At 42.5% G+C, this 10630-nt stretch overlaps 1 long non-coding RNA gene across 2 annotated transcripts; it reads left to right on the forward strand.

Moving 5' to 3' along the window:
• The first annotated feature begins 3543 nt into the window (after positions 1–3543).
• Positions 3544–9104, forward strand: LOC307023290. 2 transcript variants are annotated; one of them, XR_013803649.1, is made up of 5 exons: positions 3544–3719; positions 4106–4624; positions 7625–7840; positions 8020–8550; positions 8972–9104. It is a non-coding gene; the product is annotated as an uncharacterized lncRNA (long non-coding RNA). The 2 variants fall into 2 exon arrangements; XR_013803650.1 differs by lacking the exon at positions 8972–9104 and having other exon boundaries at positions 4111–4624; positions 8020–8965.
• The last annotated feature ends 1526 nt before the right edge of the window (positions 9105–10630 follow it).

The raw sequence follows: 10630 nt of genomic DNA on the forward strand, positions 1-10630 counted from the left end.
AAATCAGAAGTGCCGGTACTGCGTACCGGTGAGTACCGGCCCAATTCAAGCACTGGCTATATATATATATATATACAAGTATAATTAAAGCTGCAAGTAGCGTTGAGCGGGTATTTGACGCTCCGCAGGCTGTTGTCCTCACGTCGACGTGTGTGTCTAGGTGTCTCGAGGACTCGGCCGTTGGCAAACGTGGGAAGTTTCAGGCCGATCGGACAATGTCTTTGAGTTACAGCAGTAACACAAACATTGTGTTTGATGGCGGATGATCTGTCGCCATGGCAACAGAATTTGATGACACCCCATAATACCCCTAGATGTGTTGAAGGCTGCATCGTTATCAAACCTGTGAAGTTTTGTGCCGTTTGGAGCATGTTAACTGGAGTTATGAGAAAACCTTGCTTCATGGCGAGAATTGTGTTACCATAGCAATGAAATTTGACGAAATCTCAAAACTGACGAATATATGTCTCGAGGGCTTGACTGTTAGCCCACATGTAAAGTTTGAACAGTTTTTGACCATTTACACATGACTTATAGCAATATGGTGCTTAACAGTGAGGGGTGTGTTGCCATGGCAACAGCTTTTGGGGAAATCTCACTATTGTCATATTGAGGTGTTGAGGGCCGGACCATTAGCCATCATATGAAGTCTGGTGCCGTTTGCACGATTTTCCATTGAATTACGACAACACCATGTTTCATGGCGAGGGATCTGTCGCCATGGCAACGGCATTAAATGACATCCCATAATTGGCGTAGAGCTGTTGAGGGCCAGACCATCAATGATAGTCTGAAGTCTGGTGCTGTTTAGACGATTTTCCATTGAATTACAACAACATCGTATTTTTTGGCGAGGGACGCGTTGCCATGGAACTGGCATATGGTGAGATGTCAGATTTCACGTAGAGCTGTTGAGGCGTGGACAATTAGCCATCATATGAAGTCTGGTGCTGTTTGGACGATTTTCCATTGAATTACGACAACACCAGGTTTTTTGGCGAGGGACGCGTTGCCATGGCAACGGCATATGAGGACATCCCATAATTGACATAGAGCTGTTGAGGGCCGGACCATTAATGATAGTCTGAAGTCTGGTGCCGTTTGGACGATTTTCCATTTAATTACAACAACATCGTATTTTTTGGCGAAGGATCTGTTGCCATAGCAACGGCATATGATGACATCCCCTAATTGACATAGAGCTGTTGAGGGCCGGACTAGTAGCCATCATCTGAAGTCTGGTGCAGTTTGGACCATTTTCCATTGAATTACGATAACACCATGTTTCATGGCGAGGGATGCGTTGCCATGGAAACGGCATATGATGACATCCCATAATTTGTGTAGAGCTGTTGAGGGCCGGACCATTAATGATAGTCTGAAGTCTGGTGCCGTTTGGACGATTTTCCATTGAATTACGACAACACCATGTTTAATGGCGAGGGAGCTGTCGCCATGGCAACGGCATATGCTGACATCCCCTAATTGACATAGAGCTGTTCAGGGCCGGACTATTAACTGTCATCTGAAGTCTGGTGCTGTTTGGACAATTTTCCATTGAATTATAACAACATGGTATTTTTTGGCGAGGGATGCGTTGCCATGGAAACGGCATATGGTGAGATCTCAGATTTCACGTAGAGCTGTTGAGGCATTGACCGGTGATATAAAAGTGAAGATTGGGGGACGATGGGACCGTGTCCAATGGAGTTAGAGCTACACCATGTTTTATGGCGAAGGATCTGTTGCCATGGTAACGCCAAATTAAGTAACATCAGATTTAACCTAGAGCTGTTCAGGACCGCAGTGTTAACCATCATGTGAAGTTTGGTGGCGTTCTGAGCATGTCAGTTTGAGTTATGACATCATCGTATTCCATGGCGAGGAATCGCCTAGCATCGAGCGAACGCGAACTTTGGCGCCAAATCACGGCTATGCCGTGCGAAAAACAGAAAAAACTGCCTGATAACAATTTGCCGCCCATGTCTCGAGATAATACCCGACGAATTTCGAGTCGTTCGGATAAAGTCCCGAATGCGATACAAAATTTGTACGGAGGACGAAAAAGGCGATAAATCGCGTTTTTCGAATGCCAAATTCAATATGGCCGACTTCCTGTACGTTATTTTATACCCTTCCAAGAGGCTTTTTTGTTCGTCTCCGCAGCCTAGATATGCGTAGCGAGTTGCGTTTGTTTACGTGAAAGTTAAAGTGGGAGGAGTTAACGTTAAAAACGGAAGTGGGCGTGGCCTACGCAATTTTTGACGCAAGTTCCGCAACCAATTACATATTGCAAGTTGCCAAACTTCTGACGCGCGTGCAAGATTTGGTGAGTTTTCACATATGTTGCGAGCGTCAAAAGCGCGCGCAAAATGTTCAAATAATAATCATAACAAATAATCGGTCCGATCTCAATAATAATGTGCTAGTCTACAGTTTACAGCTACGCCCACCTCACTATAGTCGCATGGGCTACCTACTGCCATGATTTAGGCCACTTTTAATGGGCTTTTGCCCCTCGTTTTCCCTGTTTTTTGTGGGTTTTGCTTGGTTATCGCTCGCTTTGCGAGCGACTAAATTGGTCGTAACGATATCAATTATGCGAGTTGCAGTCACGTGGGCTCTGACTGCACGTCTATCAGCCTATCAGCCGTCATGATTTCCGAACCTTTTCTGTGCTTTTGCCGGTCGTTTTCCCTGTTTTGGGTGTTTTTCGCAGGTTTATCGGTCGCTGCGCGACCGATTTCAATAGGGTCTTTGCCGACCTCAGGTCTCAGACCCTAATTAATACAACTTCTAATTTGATTAGAGCTTTGACACATATATATTTATATATCTATAAGTATGACGACTTCCTCGGGCGATATCATATGGTATAGCTAATTAATCTGGGTCAAAACGTGTTGTGCCCACATGCAAAGGTTGTAGACTCTGGCTTATCCCTGCGTGGTATTATAGTAATAGCAAACAGCAACGTTCAACTCCTTTAATGGTAATGGTGGTTTAATGGCAAGTGCAATAAGAAGCTACAGGGACGTTAATCTACGTCGGTAATATTAACTTTATTTAATAAAAGATTTACATCATACAGCCCATGTAGTATAATATTTTACAAATGATGAATTACAGCAAACATGTGCAATATATCCATTATTACAGCTCCGTGGGCTGGCAGTAAGGCGATATGGGTCCGTTCTTATTGTGCATCCATGGGTAAAGGTAAAACTCATTTAGTACTGAACACGGCGGCGCGGTCCCGTGGGTTAGATGCGCGTTCATAATGCAGAGGGAAATAACTCTCAGAATAACGTTATTAGCAAATTTTTACAATTTGAGGAACGAATGTTTTTAATAAGGGCTATACAAGTGTTCATACTGGGTAGTTTATTTAGTTTAAAAAAAATTATCCAACGATTTACAGACCATTCTTTCCCCATGTAAGTCAATGAGAAAAAGTGTTTCCGGGCCTGGCAACCAAACGGAAGTGTAGTACCGCCGTTTGGCCAGCACGAATATTTTCATCAGAGTCCGGCGCACTTCCTGGGGGCCAGCGCCGTATAGACTGAGAGTTATGTCATCTCCGTTCACTCCAATGGACCACTTTTTTACAGCAATGGCGGATCGTGGAGCCTCTCAATCGTTCCCCGGAAGTTAGCGCCAAGGCTAGCAGCGCAGTAGAGTTGCAGCATAATAGACCGTTCGTGACGGACTTTTGAAAGGTAAGAAGAAGTTTAAAGATTTATATTGCGGATATTGTCAGTACATCTGATTCAAATTAACATGTGTATTAAAGGATGTCAATGGGTTATCCCTAAATTAGTAGATTTAGGGAACGTTTACAGATAACAGATAAAGCTACCGGATCAAGTTAGCAGCACACGTTGAACAGCCTTTTAATTGTACATTCCGTTCTCTTAATGTCATTTCGTCCAACATTGTTGAATTAGAGAAGAGGGGCTTATAAACGGGATTGTATGCGGGGGTGGAGGGAGTTAAATATTAGATAAATATAAAGTTTGGTGCGTGTAAGAGTGAGTGTTTTTAGCAGAGCCATATTGTGTCCTTGTGATTATGTTGATTATTACCTGTCTGTATTATGTTGCAGCTCAGCTGATTTTGGATTGATGTCAAAGGGAGAGGGACTTAAGTGAGAGTGAAAACACAAGGTAAGTTTAATACTACTGTTTTATATAAGTAAGCATACTAAACATGTATTCTATCACTGTATTATATAAGTAATCTTTTTAGTAACCTACTGTATGGCAGGTGGAGGGGCAGTGATGTTACAGGTGGAGGAGCAAGACTGCAAACTCACAAGACAGAGAAATCAAAGTTTGTTCTCCAGAGAAGAGGTTGATTTCACTTCAATTTTTTATTTCATATTTTCTAAAGATGTAGAAATGGCACAAAAAAAACTTGAGAGGTGTAACCAAGACAACTGTAACAACATGAGTAGAGAGCCACCAAGGTTTTTCAAGTCCCTCTCTCCCTCCATTTTGCCAACCCAAACTTCCAGGTACATGACGGGACACCTTGCTTGTTTTTGTTGTTTGCGCTCCTCTGGCTGGGTGCTGGCAGGTGGAGGGCAGTGATGTTGGCAGGTGGAGGGGCAGTGATGTTACGGGTGGAGGGGCAGTGATGTTAGCTGGGTGCTGACAGGTGGAAGAGCAATGTTTAGTCCAAATATTTCCATTGCAACGACTAATGGAAATGATTACAGCTGTGGATCTGTTTGGGGGTTGCTGGATGTGGTAGCTTGGCTGCTGTTGTTCCTTTTCACCTTTGTGGATTGGCTCTTGCTTCCAAAATGGCCATCTTTTAATTTTTTTTTTTTTCTGTCATTTCTGATTTGTTTGGCCTCAATTCTCAGCCTCAGCCGTATTAATCTTTTTACGAGTTTTTGTTGTACTCCACAGCATGACGGCAGCCTGCTAGAGAGGGCCTGAGCTTCTTTCTCCAAGACCCCCACTGCGTTGGGGAGCTGCATGAGGGAGGAACCAGTCTTGGTCCTAAATAGTTCCTCAATCTGGTGAATGAAGTCAAAGGCTTCTTGGGAGGGACGACAAAGAGCACCTGCCGTGAAGTCTTTTAAGTCCACTAACAAGCTGTTGTCACCAGAAGGACTCTCATCATGGTGCTCTGTTGCAATTTTGCATTTTTCACAGATGCTGGCAAACTTGATGATTTTGTGGACAATGTAGCCTGCAAGATGGAAGAGAATACATTTCTCAGTTTTTGTGAGGTCAGGTGCAGCTGCTCTGTTCACCGCCATCAGCTGTTCCACTCTGACTGATGGAGTGATTTTTGGCTCCCCTGTGTCCAGGAAGTCTGCCTGTCTGTTACTCCCTCTTTCAGCACAAGAACCAGAGGGGGATTCAATGGAGCCTGAATACCTGCACTGAGACCCTCACCCTGCACCCTGAGTCTCAACTCTGTGTTTTTCAAGCCTTTCCCTGTTTTTTTGTATTAAACAAAACATTAACCTCTCCCAATGGTGTGGTTTTCGTTTTGTGAAAAAGTGCAAATGCAGTGTTTGTATATAATATCCTCACATATTTTTTTGCTGTTGGTCGTGAAATTGCTCCTGCTGACTTGAGCAAGCCATTTTTTCCTGCGCTCTGTGTCAGTGGGGAAGCCGTACATTCGTACTCCTATCTCGGAGCGATTTGAGCATCCCCAGGCAGCACAGCAAACCATGGTGGCGACTAGGAGGCAGCACAGCAAACCAGGACAACACGGAGGAAAAGGCACAGACAAACTGCATGATATGCTATTCAATGTTTATTGAATTCCATGTATTTGCAATGGATGTTCCTAAAACAACACATTTAACATCATCATCATGCTGCTGCTGCTGCTGCTGCTGCTAGTCATTTGATAGTCACCTGTCGGTCTCCTGTCCTTTCTGAAAGCCATAAAGATGACATTAGTCATTTCGATAACTTGTGTCCTCAATTACCATGGGATTACTGAAACTACCATGAATTTAAGAAAATGGTAGAAATTAATCTAATCTGAATTTTGAAGCATTCCTTTAGATCCCCTCCCTCTAAATATATCAATAAACATTAGAAAGTGATGCTCCTGACTACTATACAAGTTTAAGAAGATAATATTGGTTTGAAAGAATTCCAAGCTATAAACAGCAACAGGCTCTTTAACCAAGGCACTGTTAGCCTAACATGTAAACTAGTTTTTCACACTAATCCTAATATTATCACTTAATATTAGCAAATTCTATTTTATTTTTTAAAACATATTGATGTAAATACATACACATATCAATTTGTTGTATAAATATTGCAAATCAAAACCTTTATTCACTAATAATTACCAAAAGTCGAAGTTCTATCTCCTGTTATCAATGCATTCACATTGCCCGCCATGAACTTCCGGGGAACGATTCTCGTCTGCATGAACCACGTGACGATAACCGTTTTTGGACTTCCGCTGTCGTAACTCTTCTATCTATACGGCGCTGCTGGGGGCTTTTCCCCACAGCAGCAGACGCACATTCATGACGTCCGCTGGCGCATCATAAACACGTCGGATAGTGAAAGCGCTTTCGGATTCTCTGGCCCAGCGCCGTATAGACTGAGAGTTACGTCATCTCCGTTCACTCCAATGGACCACTTTTTTACAGCAATGGCGGATCGTGGAGCCTCTCAATCGTTCCCCGGAAGTTAGCGCCAAGGCTAGCAGAGCTGTAGAGTTGCAGCATAATAGACCGTTCGTGACGGACTTTTAAAGTTAAGAAGAAGTTTAAAGATTTATATTGCGGATATTGTCAGTACATTTGATTCAAATTAACATGTGTATTAAAGGATGTCAGTGGATTATCCCTAAATTAGTAGATTTAGGGAACGTTTACAGATAACAGATAAAGCTAGGATTCCGGATCAAGTTAGCAACACACGTTGAACAGCCTTTTAATTGTAAATTCCGTTCTCTTAATATCATTTCGTCCAACGTTGTTGAATTAGAGAAGAGGGTCTTCTAAAAGGGATTGTATGCGGGGGTGGAGGGAGTTAAATATTAGATAAATATAACTTTGGTGCGTGTAAGAGTGAGTGTTTTTAGCAGAGCCATATTGTGTCCTTGTGATTATGTTGATTATTACCTGTCTGTATAATGTTGCAGCTCAGCTGATTTTGGATTGATGGCAAAGGGAGAGGGACTTAAGTGAGAGTGAAAACACAAGGTAAGTTTAATACTACTGTTTTATATAAGTAAGCATACTAAACATGTATTCTATCACTGTATTATATAAGTAATCTTGTTAGTAACCTACTGTATGGCCGGTGGAGGGGCAGTGATGTTACAGGTGGAGGAGCAAAACTGCAAGACTGCAAACTCACAAGACAGAGAAATCAAAGTTTGTTCTCCAGAGAAGAGGTTTCATATTTTCTAAAGATGTGGAAATGGCAACAAAAAAAAACTTGAGAGCTGCAACCAAGACAACTGTAACAACATGAGTAGAGAGCCACCAAGGTTTTTCAAGTCCATCTCTTACTCCATTTTGCCAACCCAAACTTCCAGGTACATGACGGGACACCTTGCTTCTTTTTGTTGTTTGCGCTCCTCTGGCTGGGTGCTGGCAGGTGGAGGGCAGTGATGTTGGCAGGTGGAGGGGCATTGATGTTACGGGTGGAGGGGCATTGATGTTAGCTGTTACACACCAGGCTCAAACTTAACACATTGCATCCTTCTTTGCAGTGTCCTTAATCCTGGAAGGGGAATCTGCAATTCCTGCAGAGTTTTGTAACCCGTTGGTCCGCACGCAAAGCGAATTTTTAAAGCCTTCTTAATTGTCTCATTGCTCCATTTCATCCCCTTTGTGGTGAGTCTGCCTAATGCCTTAGGTTGGTCTTTTTAAAACGTTTTCTTATATTTGTTGTCACTAATTTTCATTTTTTTCTTGAGAGCTGCATTTTCCTTCCTGATTTTTCTTAGTGCAGACTTTGCTTTTTTGGTGATTCCTTCTTGGCTCTTTAATTTTCTCTTTAATTTTTTTAATAGATCTGTTTGACTGGCTGCTGGTTCCCTCGTATGCTGACTGGCTGCTGGTTCCCTCGTATGCTGACTGGCTGCTGGTTCCCTCGTATGCTGACTGGCTGCTGGTTCCCTTGTATGCTGACTGGCTGCTGGTTCCCTCGTATGCTGACTGGCTGCTGGTTCCCTCGTATGCTGACAAGCTGCTGGCTGAGTGGGTGGTGTCCACCCTCCCTGTCTCTCCTCACTAGCCATGTCCTCTCTTTCTTCACCCTCACTTTCCTTTCTCTCAGTCTCCTTATCCCTTCTTCCCTCAATCTTTGAGACTAATGTAAGTAGAAGACATGGCACTGTAGATTTTCGAACATTTAAAATATTATACCACTTAAAAATAAGAAATATTACTTTTGTTACTAAGAGTTCATACTTATTATACCTGTGTCACCTTTCACACTATAGCTGTGATCATGAGCTATGGGCTTTGTAGATACAGGTCCCGGGGTGAATCGTGGTGCAGGGGCCCTTCTCTTTTTGACCACAGGGCGATGCACGAAGATGGTGGGTATAGCCTCTGCTCTCAGCCTAGTCTTGCCCTTTTTTGTCTTGACAAACTGGTCTGCATCAAAATGTGCCTGCGGAGTGACTTGAGGTTACTTCACACACAGAACAACTCAGTTTTGTCTGCCCACATACAATAATTCAGTATTAGGAAACACTTTATACTTACTGGACATGTTATACTCATTACATACTGTATATAAAATATGACCAAGAATGTGAGACAACTTTATAGAAATTCATATCACATCTGTTACTGATGCCATTTGTCATACTTTGTTAAACTCACAAATAATAAAGTTCCATAACTTCAGTTGGGAACAAAGACCACACCTTATCTCCCCAAGGCAATTTCCCATCCAATAGGTGTGCTATATAGGTGTGTATAACCCTTTCTCCTGTCTGTTACTCCCTCTTTCAGCACAAGAACCAGAGGGGGATTCAATGGAGCCTGAATACCTGCATTGAGACCCTCACCCTGCACCCTGAGTCTCAGTTCTGTGTTTTTCAAGCCTTTCCCTTTTTTTTTTTTATTAAACAAAACATTAAGCTTTCCCAATGGTGTGGTTTTCGTTTTGTGAAAAAGTGCAAATGCAGTGTTTGTATATAATATCCTCACATATTTTTTTGCTGTTGGTCGTGAAATTGCTCCTGCTGACTTGAGCAAGCCATTTTTTCCTGCGCTCTGTGTCAGTGGGGAAGCCGTACATTCGTACTCCTATCTCGGAGCGATTTGAGCATCCCCAGGCAGCACAGCAAACCATGGTGGCGACTAGGAGGCAGCACAGCAAACCAGGACAAAACGGAGGAAAAGGCACAGACAAACTGCATGATATGCTATTCAATGTTTATTGAATTCCATGTATTTGCAATGGATGTTCCTAAAACAACACATTTAACATCATCATCATGCTGCTGCTGCTGCTGCTGCTGCTAGTCATTTGATAGTCACCTGTTGGTCTCCTTTCCTTTCTGAAAGCCATAAAGATGACATTAGTCATTTAGATAACTTGTGTCCTCAATTACCATGGGATTACTGAAACTACCATGAATTTAAGAAAATGGTAGAAATGTATCTAATCTGAATTTTGAAGCATTCCTTTAGATCCCCTCCCTCTAAATATATCAATAAACATTAGAAAGTGATGCTCCTGACTACCATGCAAGTTTAAGAAGATAATATTGGTTTTAAAGAATTCAAAGCTATAAACAGCAACAGGCTCTTTAACCAAGGCACTGTTAGCCTAACATGTAAACTAGTTGTTCACACTAATCCTAATATTATCACTTAATATTAGCAAATTCTATTTTATTTTTTAAAACATATTGATGTAAATACATACACATATCAATTTGTTTTATAAATATTGCAAATCAAAACCTTTATTCATTAATAATTACCAAAAATCGTAGTTATATCTCCTGTTATCAATGCATTCACATTGCCTGCCATGAACTTCCGGGGAACGATCCTCGTCTGCATGAACCACGTGACGATAACCGTTTTTGGACTTCCGCTGTCGTAACTCTTCTATCTATACGGCGCTGCTCTGGCCTATTCCCAAACCGCCCCCTACCCCCTACCCCTCCGTTTGGGCGTTCATGCGGAGACTCCGCCATATTGAGGGCTGTTCCAAACCAACGAGTGTGGAGGGGGAGTGGGCTATCAAGCCCTCAAACAGCGAGTCTGCAGGGTTATGGCTAGAAAGGATCCGTCTAATGTAAATATGACGTCACGTTCTCGTTCTAACTCTCGTTGTAATCGGAGCGGCTCGGTTGTAATCGGAGCGGCTCGGAAACGCAGTCGCGTGGCTGAATGTTTACGTTTGGGATGGCGAGAAACTAAACTATATTAAGTATGTAAATACTTGTTAGCGGTCTTGCTGTTGAAAGAAGAATGACAACACTGTAGATCAGCAACACTATGGTTTATTTTGTATTCACAGGCAAGTCAACGTTGTTGCAGTAAAAGTCCCAAGATAGCTCCTGGTGCAATAAAATGTATGTTGCATGTTACTGCTGTAGATGTGTTTACCTCTTTTATATCCCGTTGGGTAGTTTAATCTTCAGCAATGCATCA

The sequence above is a fragment of the Notothenia rossii genome (genome assembly GCF_949606895.1).
Source record: "Notothenia rossii genome assembly, chromosome: 10".
Classification (NCBI taxonomy): Eukaryota; Metazoa; Chordata; class Actinopteri; order Perciformes; family Nototheniidae; genus Notothenia; species Notothenia rossii.